Source organism: Pinus tabuliformis, chromosome 1_1 (assembly GCF_031772625.1).
Source record: "Pinus tabuliformis cultivar Carrire ecotype Pingquan chromosome 1_1, CPIR1, whole genome shotgun sequence".
In the NCBI taxonomy this organism is placed as follows: Eukaryota; Viridiplantae; Streptophyta; class Pinopsida; order Pinales; family Pinaceae; genus Pinus; species Pinus tabuliformis.
The window spans coordinates 793,791,522-793,812,212 of NC_142297.1; positions in this window are offsets into that span (position 1 = coordinate 793,791,522).

The window sequence follows — 20,691 nt, forward strand, 5'->3', positions numbered from 1 at the left end:
GCTTTTGGCATCAAATTGTGGGATGCCCCTGAGTCCAACATAGCATTATGCAATATTTTATCATGAATGTTTAGGCTGATGTAAAAAGGAGGAACTCCCCCTTGCTGATGAATACCATTAGCCTCAGGGCCAAACAATAATTCAGGTTGGTCATCATTCAAATTAACAGAATCCTCTCCCTTTCCTATGTTCAAAGTCTCAGTTATCTGTGACCTATTGTTTCTGGGAAAACTAGTGTCTTTTCGATCAATTAGCCCTCTAGGTTTGGCAGCTACCCTGGAAACAACAGTTTAAAGCAATTTGCGATTTCTTCTATGTATAATAGATAAGACAAAGACAAAGAAACCAACCTGGATATTTTGCTTAACTCCTTGCTTGATCTCTCCCCCTTGATAGAGCTTACAATTCCTCTCCGTACTTATCCCGCTTGGAGAGTACCTATAGAAACACAGTAACAAAGAACCATCAAAGCATCTTGATCTATTATATCATAATCATTACAGAATCAGAAATATAATGAACATACAATGGCATTCACAAATGATAACATTCACAATTGCACAGTTATATGGAAGAAAACTCGAAGAACTTTATTAAATAGAAGGGAGAATTACAACCCAGTTGTCTGATCTAGCATCATCCTCCCAGCATCAATCCCTCTTCACCTCATGAAATAGCAAGATCACACCAACAATACAATGATCTTTCTCAAATACAAACTGTTAACACCCAGGTTGTTCCCTTTGACTCCCAAGGGAATACGGCCGGGGTAACCACTAACCAATCTTTGGATTACAGCTTCTAGCCAAACTGTAATCAGAGAGGGCTATCTCTTTAAGGTTTGTCTCTATTTTGTGAAGATTTTAGGCTAGTTATGAATTCAGGGTTTAGTTTTGTGTTTTGGTTGAGGGATGTCTTCTGTACCTAAGGTGGAAATCTTCAGATAATTCTAGTCCATTGGGCAATGGCTACAGGTTGTCTGAGGGATTGAGTTGAGTTGCTGAAACTGCAAGGCCATTTAAATACATCATGAAACAAAATTGAAATTGTGATTATGAGGTGTTTTTAACCAGTGAAAAGCAATTAAGAATTCTTCACTAAGCTGGGGGTGTAAGAAAGAGATATATTGCACAGGAGCAAACTTGAATTCCTGAAACAACAATCACTGTGAAAGATATAGTTTGGAGGTGCAGCAGTTAAGAATTAAACCTTATGACTATAACTGAAGAAAGACATTTATAACAGCATAGATTGAGTTCAGGGTACTCTGTGAATAAATCCTGGAACTATTCTTTTTCTCTGCCATTAACTATGAAACACAGAAACATGAATGAGCTATGAAAGGATAACGAAAAAAAACACATAACGAAGAGTTTTTAAGGAAAACTTATTGTGCCATGAAGTACGCAGTAATCCTGTAACATTCAGAAAAACACCACAATGACTCAGATAATGCAGAGCTTTGGAAATTCCATCAGCCTTTGTATTAATACTCTGAAAATTTACAGCATAAGAAACTCTAGAAGAGAAATCAACAACAACCCCTGCAAGCTTATGCGAGGGGGGAATATATACAAACGGTGATACAAAATATCTGAAGCGTTGAGTCATCTGAGAAATAAATATGTTCACCAACTTGTACAGAACAACAGATAAGAAGTTATTACAGCTTTGAATACAACATAAATGCTCTTCAATTCTGTCAGAAGACTTTTTGACCTTTGGAGGCCACTGAGTTGGTTGAATGTTCTGTTATAAATGATGAATGACGTGTCTTTGTAGCTCTGTCCTCCTGTAGCTTTTCGGCCATGTCACCTGTGACTGTCAGTGTTGCTTTAGTGGCCGAATAGTTTTGTTGAGTTGGCTCAGCCCATTCTTCTCCATGCATGCTGATTTTATCAAAATTTTCATGTGCATGATAACTTATATATTTCAATGAGAAAACTTGATTACAGGCTCTGGTTTTACAATATTAATTGTATCATTTTGGTCCAGACTTCCTGTGTGGGCAATTGATGTCTTAGAATTGCCTCTAAAGTCTCATCTGCCTCTGTATATTTATAGAAATTTGGAGGCACTTCAAACAAATGTTTGATCTCATCCATGATGAAAAATAGGTTCTCAACCCTGTTGTAGGGACTCTGCCCTGATGCTGGCCCCGATTCTTCTGAAGTGCTGGGTCTTTCTGTAATCTGATTTGTAGCAAATGTGTTGACCCTTTTAGCATAATTTTCATGGGAAAGTAGTCTTCCTACGCTGTTCAGTAAGCTAGGAAGACCTCTGTTTTGCAATGCCACAAATTTGTCCATGAACTTATTAACCTCTGTCTGCATATCCTGGCTTCTTCTTTCTAGTGTTTGCACCAGGCTTCTTAGTGTTAGGACTCTTTTTATTAGCAAAATGGTCTCAGTCCTGTTGGAAATTCCCATTGTTTCCAGCTGAGCACTTGTTCTGTTACTAAGCACATTAATCATTCTGTTGGCAACCTCAGGCATATTGCCTAGAGATGCCCTTGCTCTTTGGATTTCTCTATGTGCTTTCCCTATGAGCTCTATTTGCTCATGAATGGTCTCAATGTATTGCCATTGATCAGTTATGGATTGGCCAATGTTAGCCCATAGGACTGTCTTGAGTTCATCCACTACTTTATCAAGTGTGAGCTCCTTCTCCAGCTCCTTTATCTTCTCTTTGAGAGCCTTTATCTCTCTTCCTTTCTCAGCAACACTTTGTTTTGATTTATCATATCTTTCATTCAACTTGACCAAATTTTCCCTGGCCTCATTTAATTCTGCCATTTGGGCTTCCAAGGCTTGGATTTCATTTCTCAGTTTCTGCATGTCCAGGCTTGGAGCCTGCTCTGTTGTTGGCGCTGGTGCTGATGTGGAAGGCGTTGCCTTTTCTGTCCGTTCAGTGGGAGGAGCAGTAGTTTGAGGAAGCTCCTCAAGGTTGATTATCTCTGGAGGAGGCTGAGATGTTTGTCCCCCTTCTTTTTGTTGTAATGCTACCTGTAGTGCAGCCTGTGCAGCCTCTGATTCTCCCAATTTCTCCTGTGTCTGGATCAACTGTTTGTATAATGACACCAGCATAGCTGCTGCATCTTGGTCATGTCTCAGCTGGGCAACTTCTCCAGTTTGTGGGTGAATGGTTGCTGGGACTTTTACCATTTTCCTTAGTGCTGCCATATCTGCATCTCTTAACTTCAATAATGCTTGTACAACCTTGATGTCCTTGGGATCATGCCCAAGTTCTATGATTATCTCCTCTAAGGCTTTGATTCTGTTGACCTTTGCTTGAGAGGATGCTCTCTCCAACTCAAGTTGGGCAGCTATATTATTTAGGTTATTTTCTAGTTTGTAGTTCACCAATGTCTTATCCGCCAAGGAGGCATACACCATCTCACCCGTTTGCTTATGTAATTCGATTTGATCCATTGGGTGGATGTCCCTGGCAAGGACCTCAAGGTTGGTCCTTATGTAATCTGCAGCTGACTGCGGCTGCAACACTGCTGGCGTAAAATGGCTCATGATCATTTTGCCCTCCTGGACATCATATGCAGACATTAGTCTTTGCTGGTTAGTGGGAGCCATTTTCAACAAATGATTATATAGCTGTATTCTTATGGGCTCATTCCTCTTCTTTATATCAATGAATTGTTGCTTGATGCCCACTTCACCTCCTCTTTGCTGGCTTGAGGAGCTGACTTCTCCTTCGATCATCCTCTCTTGTTCCTGCTGGAGGGAACTTGCAGATGCCTCCATACTAGGTGGGCCCATGCCCAAAGATTGCCCTATAGGCATTTCTTCCTCTGAGAGGGGATTCATTCTGTGTCTTTTCTCCCCTTGAGTTGTTGATGTTGTGAGGGGAGTCTCTCCGTCCCTCTTTCTACTTATGTCTTCTTTTTGTGGGGTTTGGAGGACTGAGGCCTCCACTGTTGTCTCCTGCCTAGGAGGCAGAGTGTCCTGAGCTTGCTGCCCGATGGATTTTGGGGCCTGTGATGTTTGCTCTTGTTGCACTGGCTGTTCCTTTTCTTGCTGCCCCCCTTGTTGTTGTTGTTGTACCTGTTCATGAGGTGGCTGCTCTGGCTCCATCTCTTTCTCTTTGCCTTTGCTAGAGGTTTGATCAGTAGCTTTGGCTACTTGCTGATGTGATGTGGAGGATGAGGCAGCTGCTCCCACTTGAGTGCCTAGAAGAGCAAATACCTGTGCACAAAGCTCTAAGTCAGCCATCTTTTGGAGATTTTTAACTGCTCTTTGATTTAATTCTTCTTGTGTGACAGCTTCCTCTAAGGTGCCTCTCCTCCACTTTATTTGATTTGCATATTTTTCTATGTGAGGCAACCTTATGTGGTCATAACTGGCCAGCCTATACTTGACCCTTCTTAAAGTTATGAAGTGATTTGGGTCATAAGGTTTCCAAAGGAAACTGGTCTGTAGGCCAAGGGATTCTAGCATTCTGTCTGCTACTTGCCAACCTTCCTCCCTTTTGTTGTAAATGAAGTGGCCTAATTGGTTTCTTACTTTGAGTTGTGCTTTCTTGCCTTTGCCTGAAAAATGTAGGACATCAGCATTCCCAAACTACTTGAAGTATTCAAGGGCAAACAATCTCATGGGCACATATTTGGGCAATCTGTATGGGGGCAACTCACACCCATATATTCTGATGACTATGTGGTTTTGGTAATAGTACCAATCCCCAATGCTGTATGCTTTAGATAACTGAAGGACTCTCTGCATCTCATCAGTTAGTCTTGGAGGAGGTGAGCTCATAAGCAAAGACATGGCTGGGTGGATGAAGAGGTCTATAAACTCACAATAAGTGTATGGAGAACAAGATCTGCAGTGGAAGGCAGAGGACCAATAAACCACTGACCTTGGATTTCCTTGTGCATCCACTCTCTTCACAGCAAAGTGAAATTTCTCATGTTGATAATACAAAATTAAGTGGTAGATGTAGGAGGTGTATCTGAACACCCTTTCTCTTTCCAAGTTCATTAATTGCTCATGTATTTTTTCAGATATGTAGGTGGCATAGTCATAGTAGATTGGAGACTTGCCAGGGGAAAACATGAGCATCATCACCAGCACAGTTTCATCAACAAACTCAATTGAATTATAGCCTAGAATGGGACTGATCATGTCTACAAGGTCCCTACCCAATTGGTTGAGGTAAACATGAGAAATGGGAGGGTACTTCATGGTGTCAGAGTCAATGTACAATTGATTTAGTTTGGTGACCTGAGCATCTTTCAATTTAGCTCCTTGCTTTATCAGATCAATCAGCGATAAAGGAACTAATTTCTTCTCAGTTTTGAAGTGCAACATCTCTCTGATGACTTCAGGGGTGACATAGAAAACAACTGAGCCTGAAGGGTCAATCACAGCCCTCTGAGTGGCGTCGTAGCAGTCAGCACATAGGTGGATTAGGTCAGGAAACTGGTTGACCTGAGGGAGCTTGAAGATAGGGAGGAAAGAATCCCAAATGCCCAATACATCTGTTCCAGTCTCATGTTTAATCTTCAATTTGTTTAACAAGTGGATGTGGTACTTGCTGTGCATTAGCATTTCTTCTGATATTTGATAATCCGGGTCTGCTAATGGTTGCCATTCCAATTCTCTCTGAGGGGCATTTAATGGAGCAATATTCAAGGCTACAGGAGCTACTGGTGCATCCATGGTTACTTTAGGATTCTGTTTGTATGCACTGGTGTTACTATTCAGAGCAACACAAAGGAGTATTTCTTGGAAAGAGAGGTGATTTACTGAGGAACAGAGGATAAAATGGCAATGGCAGCAATTGAAATACTGCACAAAGCAGTGCTAGGGAAAATGCTTGGCCTTAAAAACTCTCTTTACAGTGAATTGGTGCAGCTTGGGTTCTCAGTTCACGAATGCTCGAACTAACTGTATGTTTTGTGAAAACTCGGGTAAACAAGGCTCTGCAGGCGAATTTCGACTTTACAACTGAAAATGGAGGCTAGCCACAGGGGATTTAGCGGTAAACATAGTGTTTTCTTACTCTTTAAGCTATTGTTGGAGAATGCAGGATAAAACCAGGCACAGAGGGAATGACTGGGATAAATACCTGGTAAACTGTCGGCAATAGTCACAAATGCAGGTGGATTTGGCGCACCAACGGTCCTCGGGTCGAATTCAGCAGGTTGACGCTTGTTTGGTCGTAAAATACATGCAGAGGTGCCACAGTCGTTTTTTGCAAAAGTAATGAAAAACACGATTTTTCGGCCAAAATATGGATTTTTGGGTTATTTGGCGCTTTTTTGGATGACGTCAGCATGACGTCATCAGGTGGGGTCAAGGTCGGATGACGTCAGCATGACGTCATCGAGTGACGTGGCGGCTTGAGAGTGGTCCACGGGGATGATGAGGTGGCGGGCAGGTCAGAGCAGTGGCGGACGGGGGCGCTGACGCGGCGGTGATGTAGCAGTGACGCGGTAATGACGTGGTAGTGACGTTGGCAAGGCGGGTTCACAAAAACCGGAAATAGTAAGCGGTATAATATCGCACCGCTCTCTATACGGAAGCGGAATTGTCAGAGGGCACTCCGATACGATTTGGGGGTGACGCGTGGCAGAGGCCTGACGTCACCCTCTGACAAATTTCGGAAGGTAACTTACGGACGTCGGGCCCGGTCCGAAATGCATGAGAGCCGTCGGATGAAAAGGGCCAGATCCGACGGTCGACGGATCGTTAAGGTGCCAGGTTGATACGGACGTGGGCGGGGATTAAAATAATATATTTGTTTGAAAAGCGCACCCAGCGGGACTGTGGACTTTGGCGAATTTGTATGACTTTTCAATGTATTTTATCAAAACGCGCATTGCGCCAGTACTTTGGGTAAAATGGGAAAAGTGGGTTTTTATGTATATTTTGCAAATGAAGCGGGTTAGGGGTGAAAATGGGGTTTTTTACAAGGTTCTTTAGCAAATGAAGGGGTTAATGGTTTAGATAACTTCTGAAGGGGGAAGAGGGGTAGGGTTTAGGTTCTTAAACTGACCAGATGTCAATTTAATCCCTGACTGTGAACATATGGCTATAATGCCAAGGGGGAAGGGATATTTATAGAATGCTTGGGGTTTATACACCATAGTGTTTATAATAATAGGGAAAGGGTAACATAGGGGATTTAGATAATAAGAAGTTAGGGGTTAATATGAATGGAAGAGGTGAATGAGGAGTGATATCACTAAGTTTATATAAAAACAACTTAGCTTAGGGAGTAGATCAAAATGAAAAGAATTTTAGACAAGAAATGTGGCTTTTAAAGGAATAAGAACCAACATAAAACCTTAAATTCTTTCATGAACACAACTGATGAAGGGATGTTAGTAATGAATGTGAAAGGGGAGAAAAGGGAGTTAGTCATGCTCCTTTGCTTTGCTGCAACATGATGGAGAAGAGGAGCTTCTCTATCCACTGATGTTCCTTTATGCTAGACCAGCAGAACTCATTTGAAAGTAATAACATTTCTGCAACCCCATCTGCCTACCCATCTACTTGCCTAGCATTTTTTGTTTCTTCATGGAGGGTGCACTTAGACTTGCAGACCCTTATGTGCCTTTTCTTTTCTTTTGGCTTTTTCTTTTGATTCTCTACCTCAGGCTACCCTTATTGCTTCCAAAGTCCCAGATTAAGCAGTTGGGAACCTTACTTCTCTACCTAGCTACTGGTCTGCCAAGATTAAACAGTTTGGACAGACTTCTTTCTCTATTCTACAACAAAAAATTGAAACATGGCATGATCCAGATTAGGCTGTTGGACCATCCATCAAAATTGAGACAACATCAAGCTATATACACATGTTGCCTTTCCTTGAAAATATGGGATCTTTGCATCACCAAAGCAGAGCATATTTGGAACTTTCTTTGCCAATCATGAAATATGAAACCTATTGGTATAGGTAGCTAACAGTGGCTCCACATGGGGATGGTTTTTCCATTTGAAAGACCAAGAACAGCAGGTCAGAATGCCTTGGCCCTTGACTTCTTGTATCAAAACTTGGAGTATTCCTCTTTGAAATCCCAAAATTGTGCTCTTCCCATCTTGGTAAATCTCTGAACTTATTTGCCTTTTGCTGATAACTAATAAAACTTGAGAAACTGCATTTTTACATGTTAACAGAAAGTAATATATACACCTGAATATGTACAAGGGAAACTTAGGCTGCAGTTATGGATAGTAGTCAAAATAGTGCTTCAACATCCTGCCATTTACAGGACCTTCATCCAAATCAGCTTCATCAAGACTTTTAAGGAAATAAGTATTGTTTCCTTGTACTGCTTGAACAGCAAATGGTCCTCTCCAAAGGGAATCAAATTTTCCATGTTTTCCCTTATCTTCCCTTCTTGAATCCCATTTGAGGACTTTGTCACCAATGTTGAAATCTTCTGCCTTAGTCCTTCTATCAAAAGCTTTCTTTAATTTTTCTTGTAAAACTTGAACTCTGCTATAAACTTGATCTCTAGTTTGCTGCAAACATATTATTTGATTGATCCTTCTTTGCATATCATTGGGCTCAGCTTGATTTTCTTGAAGAAGTTTCATGACAGGAACCCCTAGTGATGAAGGAAATTTGGCTTCTAGTCCATAGACTAACTCATATGGGCTGATCCCAATTGATCTCTTGGTTGTTAGTCTATCTGCCCATAAGGCATTGACCAGCTTCTTATGCCAATTCTTCTTATTTTCTTCCAACACTTTCTTTATGATGTTTACAAGGCTTTTATTTGATGATTCTGCTAGGCCATTTCCTTGGGGATAGTATGCAGTAGAATGGCCCAGGGTAATGTGAAATTTGTGGCAGAAATTCACCATCTTCTTAGATCTGAAGGCAGCAGCATTGTCTGTTATTATCTTATCAGGACAACCAAATCTAGAAAGAATATTGGTCTCAAGGAACTGAATGATAGTGGAATCATTTGCTTGTCTGCATGGAACAGCTTCAATCCATTTAGTAAAGTAGTCTGTAGCTGTTAGAATCCATCTATGTTGGCCTGAAGATGAGGGATGAATTTCTCCAATGAAATCCAAGCCCCATTGTTGAAAAGGTCTCTCTGTTGCAATAGGCCTCAAAGGAAGTGGCAGTAACTTTCTCTTTCCCTCAAACACTTGACATTTATGACATGAGGTGGTGAATTTCTTGACATCAGAGAAAACAGTGGGCCAATAGTAACCAGCCCTCAGTATCTTATCCACAGTGGACTTCCAATACAAGTGTCCACCACAGTCACCTGCATGAAATTCTTTGGTGACATTGTTAGTCTCATTCTCAATCAAGCAGTTTAACAGTATACCCTCATGGTTTTTCCAAAGCAAATTGCCATCCATAACACAAAATCTTGAAGCTTTCATTTTTAGGAACCTACATTTAGTTCTGGACAATCCTGGGGGAGCACACAGGTTTTGTAACACATAACAGATATCAGAATACCAAGGGGATTGTTCAAAGGCTACATTGATCTTTGGAGTCGCCAGCTCCGGTTCATTGTCCAGCTGGTTTATGTCTAAGGCTTGGAAGTTTGCTTCTGTCATTAGTTTGGCCAAACCTTGCCCTTTTATTAGTTTTGTAGGTTTTATTTCAATATCAAATTCCAAAATGTTGGCAATCCATTTTCCTCTTCTGCCCTCTAAGTTTTCTTGAGTGAGTATGTCTTTCACAATGGGACTTGGCACATAAGCTATAACATGGGAATAAAGGATGTAAATCCTGAAGTCTTTAATGGCCTTGACCAAAGCATAAGCTTGTTTTTCCATGATCTGATATTTCAGAGGTGCATCTCTAAGAGCTCTACTAAAGAAAGCAATGGGTTTCTCATTTCCTTGGTCATCTTTCTGTAATAGAACAGCAGCAATGGTATGCTGGGAGGCAAAAGAAAAAATGATAAATTCTCTATCAAATTGGGGATTTGTTAAGACTGGGGTTTGGGTAAGGGCCAATTTTATACCTTCAAAGGCTTGATTTGCTTCTACTGTCCATTTCACTTTTGAATCCTTCTTTAGCATGTTGTTCAATAATCTGATCAGTTCTGCTAAGTTTGGGATAAACCTTCTTAAGAAATTGATCTTCCCTAAGAAAGCTTGCAATTCTTTGATGTTTCTTGGGTGGGGCATTTGTAAGATAGCTTGTATCCTGTCTGGGTCAATTCTTATGCCATCCTTTGAAATGATATGCCCTAATAGCTTACCTTCTTCCAAACCAAATAGAGACTTCTTGGGATTCAAGGAAATTCCATATTTCCTACATGTTAAGAAGATCTGCCTTAAATGCTTCAAGTGTTCTTGGTCAGATTTTGAGAAAGGTGTGAGGTCATCCAAATAAATGACAAGAAAGTCATGAATCTCTTTGGCAAAAGCAATATCCATTGCTCTTTGAAATGTTGCCCCTGCATTTTTCAATCCAAAAGGCATTTTTACATATTTGAAAGTTCCCCATGGGGTTGTGAATGCAGTTTTGTCCTGATCATCAGGGTGCACTAGGATTTGATTAAAGCCTGAGAATCCATCAAGTAATGAGATCCTTGAGGCCCCTACCACTCTTTGGAGAATGTGATCCATCTTAGGTAAGGGATAGTTGTCTTTGAGGGACACTTGGTTTAGATTTCTAAGATCAACACAAAGTCTTATCTCACCAGTTTTCTTTCTTGTAGGTACCAAATTAGAAATCCAATCAGAAAACCTGATGGGTGCTATGATGCCAGCTTTAAACATTTTTTGCAGTTCTTTTTCGATTGAAGGGAGAAGCATGGGATTGATCCTTCTCAATTTCTGCTTAAATGGCTTCTGATTAGGCTTGAGAGGGATAGTATGCTGGATAACCGAGGTGTCATAGGATTTTAAATCCTCATAACCCCATGCAAAGACATCTTGAAACTCTTTGAAGAGGTCAATGTATTTAGGTTTTTGATCAGGAGGTAAGGATGCAGACAATTTTATTATTTTGGGCTTCTCAATAGTTCCAATGTTGCATTCCTCAATGGCAGCATTAAGGGGCTGCATTTTTGGTTTTCTAGGGATATCATTTGAGTCAAAGATGTCCTCTAATGGAGTTAGGCCTGTTGGAAGAAAATTGTCTTTCAGCTCTATGATCTCAGCCTCTGTAGCAGCTATTTCTTCATAACTGGTTTGTTGAATTTCTTGTATGTTGTTTTTGTTAAAAATTGTTGGATGTAGGATTTGGTGAGCTGTCTTGGGTGATATTGGCTTGTTGTTCTGTTCACTCTGTATTTGTGATTGACTTGCTCCCTCAGTGTCAATGTTTAATCCTGCAAATTCTTGTTGCAAGGTCAAGAAATTATTTATTTGTGTATCATCTTCAAATACTTGCCAATCTTTAACATTGTTTGGGACAGAAGGTCTGTGTTTTACCTCAGCTGTAAAGCAATGGCTAGGTTCAAAGGGTAGCTTGCAGGTACTTGCAAATGTGGCTAAACTATGAGCATGAAGATTGTGGGTCCTAGAAATTTTGGCGATTTGAAATTCAGTGAAGGAGTTTAGTATTTCAGCAACAGCAGACCTATAAGATCTCAACCTTTTGTCATTAGTAACAAAATTTCCCTTCACTTGTTGGATAATTAAGTCTGAATCTCCCATGATTGAAACCTTTGTGGCTTGTGAGGATTTTACTAGTTTGAGGCCTAGTAAAAGAGCTTCATATTCTGCCATGTTATTAGTGCATCTGAAATTTAGCCTATAGGCTCGGCCTTCTGCATGATTGTTCTGCTTGTTATGTATCCAAACTCCAGCTCCTGCCCCTAATTTGTTGACTGACCCATCAAATTCAAGGAACCATAGGATCTCTTGTTCTAGGGGAGACTTAATAACTTCTCTGTGATCTGGGATTGTGAGTTGAAGTTCTGGTTTTTCATTTAGTTTGTCTTTTAGGACAGTCTCATCACTTGATTGGATCAGCTTTATTTCTAGAGCAGCAGCTTGTTCATTAATGTCCTGATCTTGTTTGAGTGTCTTGGTTTCATCATGATTTGTAAGACCTGAGTTATCATTGAAGAGAATATATGAATCTATATCAGAATGGACCGCATATATGGGGAAATTTTGAGGTTTTTCTTCACTGCTGACCATGTATTTCATGAGTGTTTCTCTGTATAGTCTCTTTGGTTGCCCAAAGACAGAGATAGTGGCATATGACATATCTAACTGCAGGGAACCTTGAAGTTTAGCCCCCCATGATCTAGATAACAACATTCCATACTTGGGTGGGATATCAGCAACTACAACATCCATCAGGATTGTCTTATTGGGGTATTGGACAAGTGACACACAAAGATCTTTTATCAGACCTAAACACTTAACTTGGCTGGAGTCAAATGAGAATAAGTCCTTATAGGGTCTTGTAATATCCAGATTTAATCTTTCCATGACTGATTTGGGCATCAGGTTGTGAGAAGCACCAGAGTCAAACATTGCATTGTGTAATATCTTATCATGAACATGCAGGCTGACATAAAAAGGTAAAATTCCTGCAACTGTTGTCTTTCCATCAACCTCTGGGCCGAAAAGTAGTTCTGGGGTATCATCCAACACATTAACATCATCTTTATTGTGATTGAGTTGAAGGGATTTTCTGATTTGTTGTTTGTATATGTTGTGTTTGGCCAATTCTGAAAGAGGAATGGCTATCTTCAATTTTCCAATTTCAGCTTCTAAGTCAAAAGGTTTATCAGGTTGGGTCTTGGTATTTTGGTTAATAGCCCTTTCCTTTTCAATGGAATCCCTGATGCCCTCCTCTTGATTCTCTTTTTGATCTTGAGGCTTATCCCTTTTACTTGTCTTTTGAGAAATGTTGCTTGGGTTGTGTTGGAAGGGTGTTGTATCTACTGGTTGCTGTTTTGAGGGGGATGTTTCAGTTATTTCCTCAACTGTTACCTCATCTGTAATTGGACCAGTCTTGTCACTTGGTTCTGTGACAATAGCTTTCTTAGGCTGTGGAGTGTCCTTTGTCTTGTCAGGCTGTGTCACATTTATTGTTCTACTCCTCAATCTGTATTGTTTATGAACTTCAAAGACTGTTGTATCATATCCTTGTTTGAAATCGAATGACTCACCTGATTTGGTTTGGAATTGCTTGATGTTATCATCCTTATGATCTTCTTGTGTTAAAAAGACTTGATTTTCACCATCCAAACCCATTAGATTGATGTGAGGGTCTTCATTGGGTTCACTTGATGTGGAAGCCTCAGCATAATTCTCTTGGAAAGGGGGTCTGACATGCTGGTCAGGATCAGTCCTTCCAACATTGGGATTTTGAGTCTTTCTAAAGTTTTGGTTTCTCACGTTGCTTGTTGGCCCTTCCCATGATGACTTTCTTTCTATAGTTTCCACTCTGTCCCCAAGTCTATCCATGCCTTTGATGATTGCATCTAACTTCTGCTCAAATGCTGAGGGTTCTTCTTTAAATGTAGTTCTTCTTTCAGTTCTTGCCCTATTTCTTTTGGCAATGAGATTTGCCTCTACACTCACTGCTATGTCTTGCATGTCTGCCAAAGTAGCAGGGGCTCTTTCTCTCAACTGATATGCCATATCAGCATCAAATCCATCAGGGAACTTAATTAATGCTAGATCAGGTGGTGGTCTGAGGTTTTGAGGAATGGCACTATAGACAGCATTGAATCTAGTGCAATAGTCCGAAACAGTTTCTTGTGGACCCCTTTTTATGGTGTCATATTCAGATAGAATGTGCAGAGGGTCCTTTTTCTTTTCCCATCTGTTTAGGAAGGATTGATAAAGGGCACCTGAATTAGCTATAGAATTTGCAGCCAGTGCTCTGAACCATGTTCTTACTTCACCTGTGAGACTTTGCACAAAGATTTTCATCCTTACATCATCATCATCTATCTCATAGTTTTCAAAGTAGTCTTGCATTTTCTTAGTATGCTGTAAGGCAGTGTATGTACTGGTTCCATCAAAATAAGTTATTTTACCCTGGTAATCCTGAGGCATGGCCCCGGGATTGTTAGGCAGCTGGAGGGGTGCATAACGATTTGCCATATTTGGTGGGATAAGTGGGACAACTGGAACAACAGGAACAACAATGGCAGTTTGTGTGTTAGGTGTTGCCAATATATTTTGTGAAGTGGATGATGAAGAGGGGGAGGAATGAGTGGTATGGAGGTGAATAGTAGGTTTAGCAGGGGTGGGGATAAAACTATGCTGAACTGCCTCAGGACTGGATTCAGGAGACTGCTCCCATTCCTCTTGGATTTTATGAGTTTTATGGATCAAATTAGGGTTATTGAAAACAGGAGGAGGATTTGGGTCAGGATTTGACCTAGTGTGCCTTGTTTTCCTTTTAGGAGCCAGCTTCTGAACTTCTTTTTGGTATTTTTAGGATATTTTTGGAACTGTTTCAAGGGACTGCTCAGGTTTTTAAAACCACTGTCTATGGACAGACAACAGTTGAAAAATATGCTGTCCCCAGTGGAGTCGCCAATTATGTTAACACCCAGGTTGTTCCCTTTGACTCCCAAGGGAATACGGCCGGGGTAACCACTAACCAATCTTTGGATTACAGCTTCTAGCCAAACTGTAATCAGAGAGGGCTCTCTCTTTAAGGTTTGTCTCTGTTTTGTGAAGATTTTAGGCTAGTTATGAATTCAGGGTTTGGTTTTGTGTTTTGGTTGAGGGATGTCTTCTGTACCTAAGGTGGAAATCTTCAGATAATTCTAGTCCATTGGGCAATGGAGTCTGTGGCTACAGGTTGTCTGAGGGATTGAGTTGAGTTGCTGAAACTGCAAGGCCATTTAAATACATCATGAAACAAAATTGAAATTGTGATTATGAGGTGTGTTTAACCAGTGAAAAGCAATTAAGAATTCTTCACTAAGCTGGGGGTGTAAGAAAGAGATATATTGCACAGGAGCAAACTTGAATTCCTGAAACAACAATCACTGTGAAAGATATAGTTTGGAGGTGCAGCAGTTAAGAATTACACCTTATGACTATAACTGAAGAAAGACATTTATAACAGCATAGATTGAGTTCAGGGTACTCTGTGAATAAATCCTGGAACTATTCTTTTTCTCTGCCATTAACTATGAAACACAGAAACATGAATGAGCTATGAAAGGATAACAAAAAAAACACATAACGAAGAGTTTTTAAGGAAAACTTATTGTGCCATGAAGTACGCAGGAATCCTGTAACATTCAGCAAAACACCACAATGACTCAGATAACGCAGAGCTTTGGAAATTCCATCAGCCTTTGTATTAATACTCTGAAAATTTACAGCATAAGAAACTCTAGAAGAGAAATCAACAACAACCCCTGCAAGCTTATGCGAGGGGGGAATATATACAAACGGTGATACAAAATATCTGAAGCGTTGAGTCATCTGAGAAATAAATATGTTCACCAACTTGTACAGAACAACAGATAAGAAGTTATTACAGCTTTGAATACAACATAAATGCTCTTCAATTCTGTCAGAAGACTTTTTGACCTTTGGAGGCCACTGAGTCGGTTGAATGTTCTGTTATAAATGATGAATGACGTGTCTTTGTAGCTCTGTCCTCCTGTAGCTTTTCGGCCCTGTCACCTGTGACTGTCAGTGCTGCTTTAGTGGCCGAATAGTTTTGCTGAGTTGGCTCAGCCCATTCTTCTCCATGCATGCTGATTTTATCAAAATTTTCCTGTGCATGATAACTTATATATTTCAATGAGAAAACTTGATTACAGGCTCTGGTTTTACAATATTAATTGTATCATTTTGGTCCAGACTTCCTGTGTGGGCAATTGATGTCTTAGAATTGCCTCTAAAGTCTCATCTGCCTCTGTGTATTTATAGAAATTTGGAGGCACTTCAAACAAATGTTTGATCTCATCCATGATGAAAAATAGGTTCTCAACCCTGTTGTAGAGACTCTGCCCTGATGCTGGCCCTGATTCTTCTGAAGTGCTGGGTCTTTCTGTAATCTGATTTGTAGCAAATGTGTTGACCCTTTTGGCATAATTTTCATGGGAAAGTAGTCTTCCTGCGCTGTTCAGTAAGCTAGGAAGACCTCTGTTTTGCAATGCCACAAATTTGTCCATGAACTTATTAACCTCTGTCTGCATATCCTGGCTTCTTCTTTCTAGTGTTTGCACCAGGCTTCTTAGTGTTAGGACTCTTTTTATTAGCAAAATGGTCTCAGTCCTGTTGGAAATTCCCATTGTTGCCAGCTGAGCACTTGTTCTGTTATTAAGCACATTAATCATTCTGTTGGCAACCTCAGGCATATTGCCTAGAGATGCCCTTGCTCTTTGGATTTCTCTATGTGCTTTCCCTATGAGCTCTATTTGCTCATGAATGGTCTCAATGTATTGCCATTGATCAGTTATGGATTGGCCAATGTTGGCCCATAGGACTGTCTTGAGTTCAGCCACTACTTTATCAAGTGTGAGCTCCTTCTCCAGCTCCTTTATCTTCTCTTTGAGAGCCTTTATCTCTCTTCCTTTCTCAGCAACACTTTGTTTTGATTTATCATATCTTTCATTCAACTTGACCAAATTTTCCCTGGCCTCATTTAATTCTGCCATTTGGGCTTCCAGGGCTTGGATTTCATTTCTCAGTTTCTGCATGTCCAGGCTTGGAGCCTGCTCTGTTGTTGGCGCTGGTGCTGATGTGGAAGGCGCTGCCTGTTCTGTCCGTTCAGTGGGAGGAGCAGTAGTTTGAGGAGGCTCCTCAAGGTTGATTATCTCTGGAGGAGGCTGAGATGTTTGTCCTCCTTCTTTTTGTTGTAATGCTGCCTGTAGTGCAGCCTGTGCAGCCTCTGATTCTCCCAATTTCTCCTGTGTCTGGATCAGCTGTTTGTATAATGACACCAGCATAGCTGCTGCATCTTGGTCATGTCTCAGCTGGGCAACTTCTCCAGTTTGTGGGTGAATGGTTGCTGGGACTTTTACCATTTTCCTTAGTGCTGCCATATCTGCATCTCTTAACTTCAATAATGCTTGTACAGCCTTGATGTCCTTGGGATCATGCCCAAGTTCTATGATTATCTCCTCTAAGGCTTTGATTCTGTTGTCCTTTGCTTGAGAGGATGCTCTCTCCAACTCAAGTTGGGCAGCTGTATTATTTAGGCTATTTTCTAGCCTGTAGTTCACCAATGTCTTATCCGCCAAGGAGGCATACACCATCTCACCCGTTTGCTTATGTAATTCGATTTGATCCATTGGGTGGATGTCCTTGGCAAGGACCTCAAGGTTGGTCCTTATGTAATCTGCAGCTGACTGCGGCTGCAACACTGCTGGCGTAAAATGGCTCATGATCATTTTGCCCTCCTGGACATCATATGCAGACATTAGTCTTTGCTGGTTAGTGGGAGCCATTTTCAACAAATGATTATATAGCTGTATTCTTATGGGCTCATTCCTCTTCTTTATATCAATGAATTGTTGCTTGATGCCCAGTTCACCTCCTCTTTGCTGGCTTGAGGAGCTGACTTCTCCTCCGATCATCCTCTCTTGTTCCTGCTGGAAGGAACTTGCAGATGCCTCCATACTAGGTGGGCCCATGCCCAAAGATTGCCCTATAGGCATTTCTTCCTCTGAGAGGGGATTCATTCTGTGTCTTTTCTCCCCTTGAGTTGTTGATGTTGTGAGGGGAGTCTCTCTGTCCCTCTTTCTACTTATGTCTTCTTTTTGTGGGGTTTGGAGGACTGAGGCCTCCACTGTTGTCTCCTGCCTAGGAGGCAGAGTGTCCTGAGCTTGCTGCCCGGTGGATTTTGGGGCCTGTGATGTTTGCTCTTGTTGCACTGGCTGTTCCTTTTCTTGCTGCCCCCCTTGTTGCTGTTGTACCTGTTCATGAGGTGGCTGCTCTGGCTCCATCTCTTTCTCTTTGCCTTTGCTAGAGGTTTGATCAGTAGCTTTGGCTGCTTGCTGATGTGCTGTGGAGGATGAGGCAGCTGCTCCCACTTGAGTGCCTGGAAGAGCAAATACCTGTGCACAAAGCTCTAAGTCAGCCATCTTTTGGAGATTTTTAACTGCTCTTTGATTTAATTCTTCTTGTGTGACAGCTTCCTCTAAGGTGCCTCTCCTCCACTTTATTTGATTTGCATATTTTTCTATGTGAGGCAACCTTACGTGGTCATAACTGGCCAGCCTATACTTGACCCTTCTTAAAGTTATGAAGTGATTGGGGTCATAAGGTTTCCAAAGGAAACTGGTCTGTAGGCCAAGGGATTCTAGCATTCTGTCTGCTTCTTGCCAACCTTCCTCCCTTTTGTTGTAAATGAAGTGGCCTAATTGGTTTCTTACTTTGAGCTGTGCTTTCTTGCCTTTGCCTGAAAAATGTAGCACATCAGCATTCCCAAACTGCCTGAAGTATTCAAGGGCAAACAATCTCATGGGCACATATTTGGGCAATCTGTATGGGGGCAACTCACACCCATATATTCTGATGACTGTGTGGTTTTGGTAATAGTACCAATCCCCAATGCTGTATGCTTTAGATAACTGAAGGACTCTCTGCATCTCATCAGTTAGTCTTGGAGGAGGTGAGCTCATAAGCAAAGACATGGCTGGGTGGATGAAGAGGTCTATAAACTCACAATAAGTGTATGGAGAACAAGATCTGCAGTGGAAGGCAGAGGACCAATAAACCACTGACCTTGGATTTCCTTGTGCATCCACTCTCTTCACAGCAAAGTGAAATTTCTCATGTTGATAATACAAAATTAAGTGGTAGATGTAGGAGGTGTATCTGAACACCCTTTCTCTTGCCAAGTTCATTAATTGCTCATGTATTTTGTCAGATATGTAGGTGGCATAGTCATAGCAGATTGGAGACTTGCCAGGGGAAAACATGAGCATCATCACCAGCACAGTTTCATCAACAAACTCAATTGAATTATAGCCCAGAATGGGACTGATCATGTCTACAAGGTCCCTGCCCAATTGGTTGAGGTAAACATGAGAAATGGGAGGGTACTTCACAGTGTCAGAGTCAATGTACAATTGATTTAGTTTGGTGACCTGAGCATCTGTCAATTTAGCTCCTTGCTTTATCAGATCAATCAGTGATAAAGGAACTAATTTCTTCTCAGTTTTGAAGTGCAGCATCTCTCTGATGGCTTCAGGGGTGACATAGAAAACAACTGAGCCTGAAGGGTCAATCACAGCCCTCTGAGTGGCGTCGTAGCAGTCAGCACATAGGTGGATTAGGTCAGGAAACTGGTTGACCTGAGGGAGCTTGAAGATAGGGAGGAAAGAATCCCAAATGCCCAATACATCTGTTCCAGTCTCATGTTTAATCTTCAATTCGTTTAACAAGTGGATGTGGTACTTGCTGTGCATTAGCATTTCTTCTGATATTTGATAATCCAGGTCTGCTAATGGTTGCCATTCCAATTCTCTCTGAGGGGCATTTAATGGAGCAATATTCAAGGCTACAGGAGCTACTGGTGCATCCATGGTTACTTTAGGATTCTGTTTGTATGCACTGGTGTTACTATGCAGAGCAACACAAAGGAGTATTTCTTGGAAAGAGAGGTGATTTACTGAGGAACAGAGGATAAAATGGCAATGGCAGCAATTGAAATACTGCACAAAGCACTGATAGGGCAAATGCTTGGCCTTAAAAACTCTCTTTACGGTGAATTGGTGCAGCTTGGGTTCTCAGTTCACGAATGCGCGAACTAACTGTATGTTTTGTGAAAACTCGGGTAAACAAGGCTCTGCAGGCGAATTTCGACTTTACAACTGAAAATGGAGGCTAGCCACAGGGGATTTAGCGGTAAACACAGTGTTTTCTTACTCTTTAAGCTATTGTTGGAGAATGCAGGATAAAACCAGGCGCAGAGGGAATGACTGGGATAAATACCTGGTAAACTGTCGGCAATAGTCACAAATGCAGGTGGATTTGGCGCACCAACGGTCCTCGGGTCGAATTCAGCAGGTTGACGCTTGTTTGGTCGTAAAATACATGCAGAGGTGCCACAGTCTTTTTTTGCAAAAGTAATGAAAAACATGATTTTTCGGCCAAAATATGGATTTTTGGGTTATTTGGCGCTTTTTTGGATGATGTCAGCATGACGTCATCAGGTGGGGTCAAGGTCGGATGACGTCAGCATGACGTCATCGAGTGACGTGGCGGCTTGAGAGTGGTCCACGGGGATGATGAGGTGGCGGGCAGGTCAGAGCAGTGGTGGACGGGGGCACTGACACGGCGGTGATGTAGCAGTGACGCGGTAATGACGTGGTAGTGACGTTGGCAAGGCGGGTTCACAAAAACCGGAAACAGTAAGCGGTATAATATCGCACCGCTCTCTATACGGAAGCGGAATTGTCAGAGGGCGCTCCGATACGATTTGGGGGTGACGCGTGGCAGAGGCCTGACGTCACCCTCTGACAAATTTCGGAAGGTAACTTACGGACGTCGGGCCCGGTCCGAAATGCATGAGAGCCGTCAGATGAAAAGGGCCAGATCCGACGGTCGACGGATCGTTAAGGTGCCAGGTTGATACGGACGTGGGCGGGGATTAAAATAATATATTTGTTTGAAAAGCGCGCCCAGCGGGACTGTGGAATTTGGCGAATTTGTATGACTTTTCAATGTATTTTATCAAAACGCGCATTGCGCCAGTACTTTGGGTAAAATGGGAAAAGTGGGTTTTTATGTATATTTTGCAAATGAAGCGGGTTAGGGGTGAAAATGGGGTTTTTTACAAGGTTCTTTAGCAAAT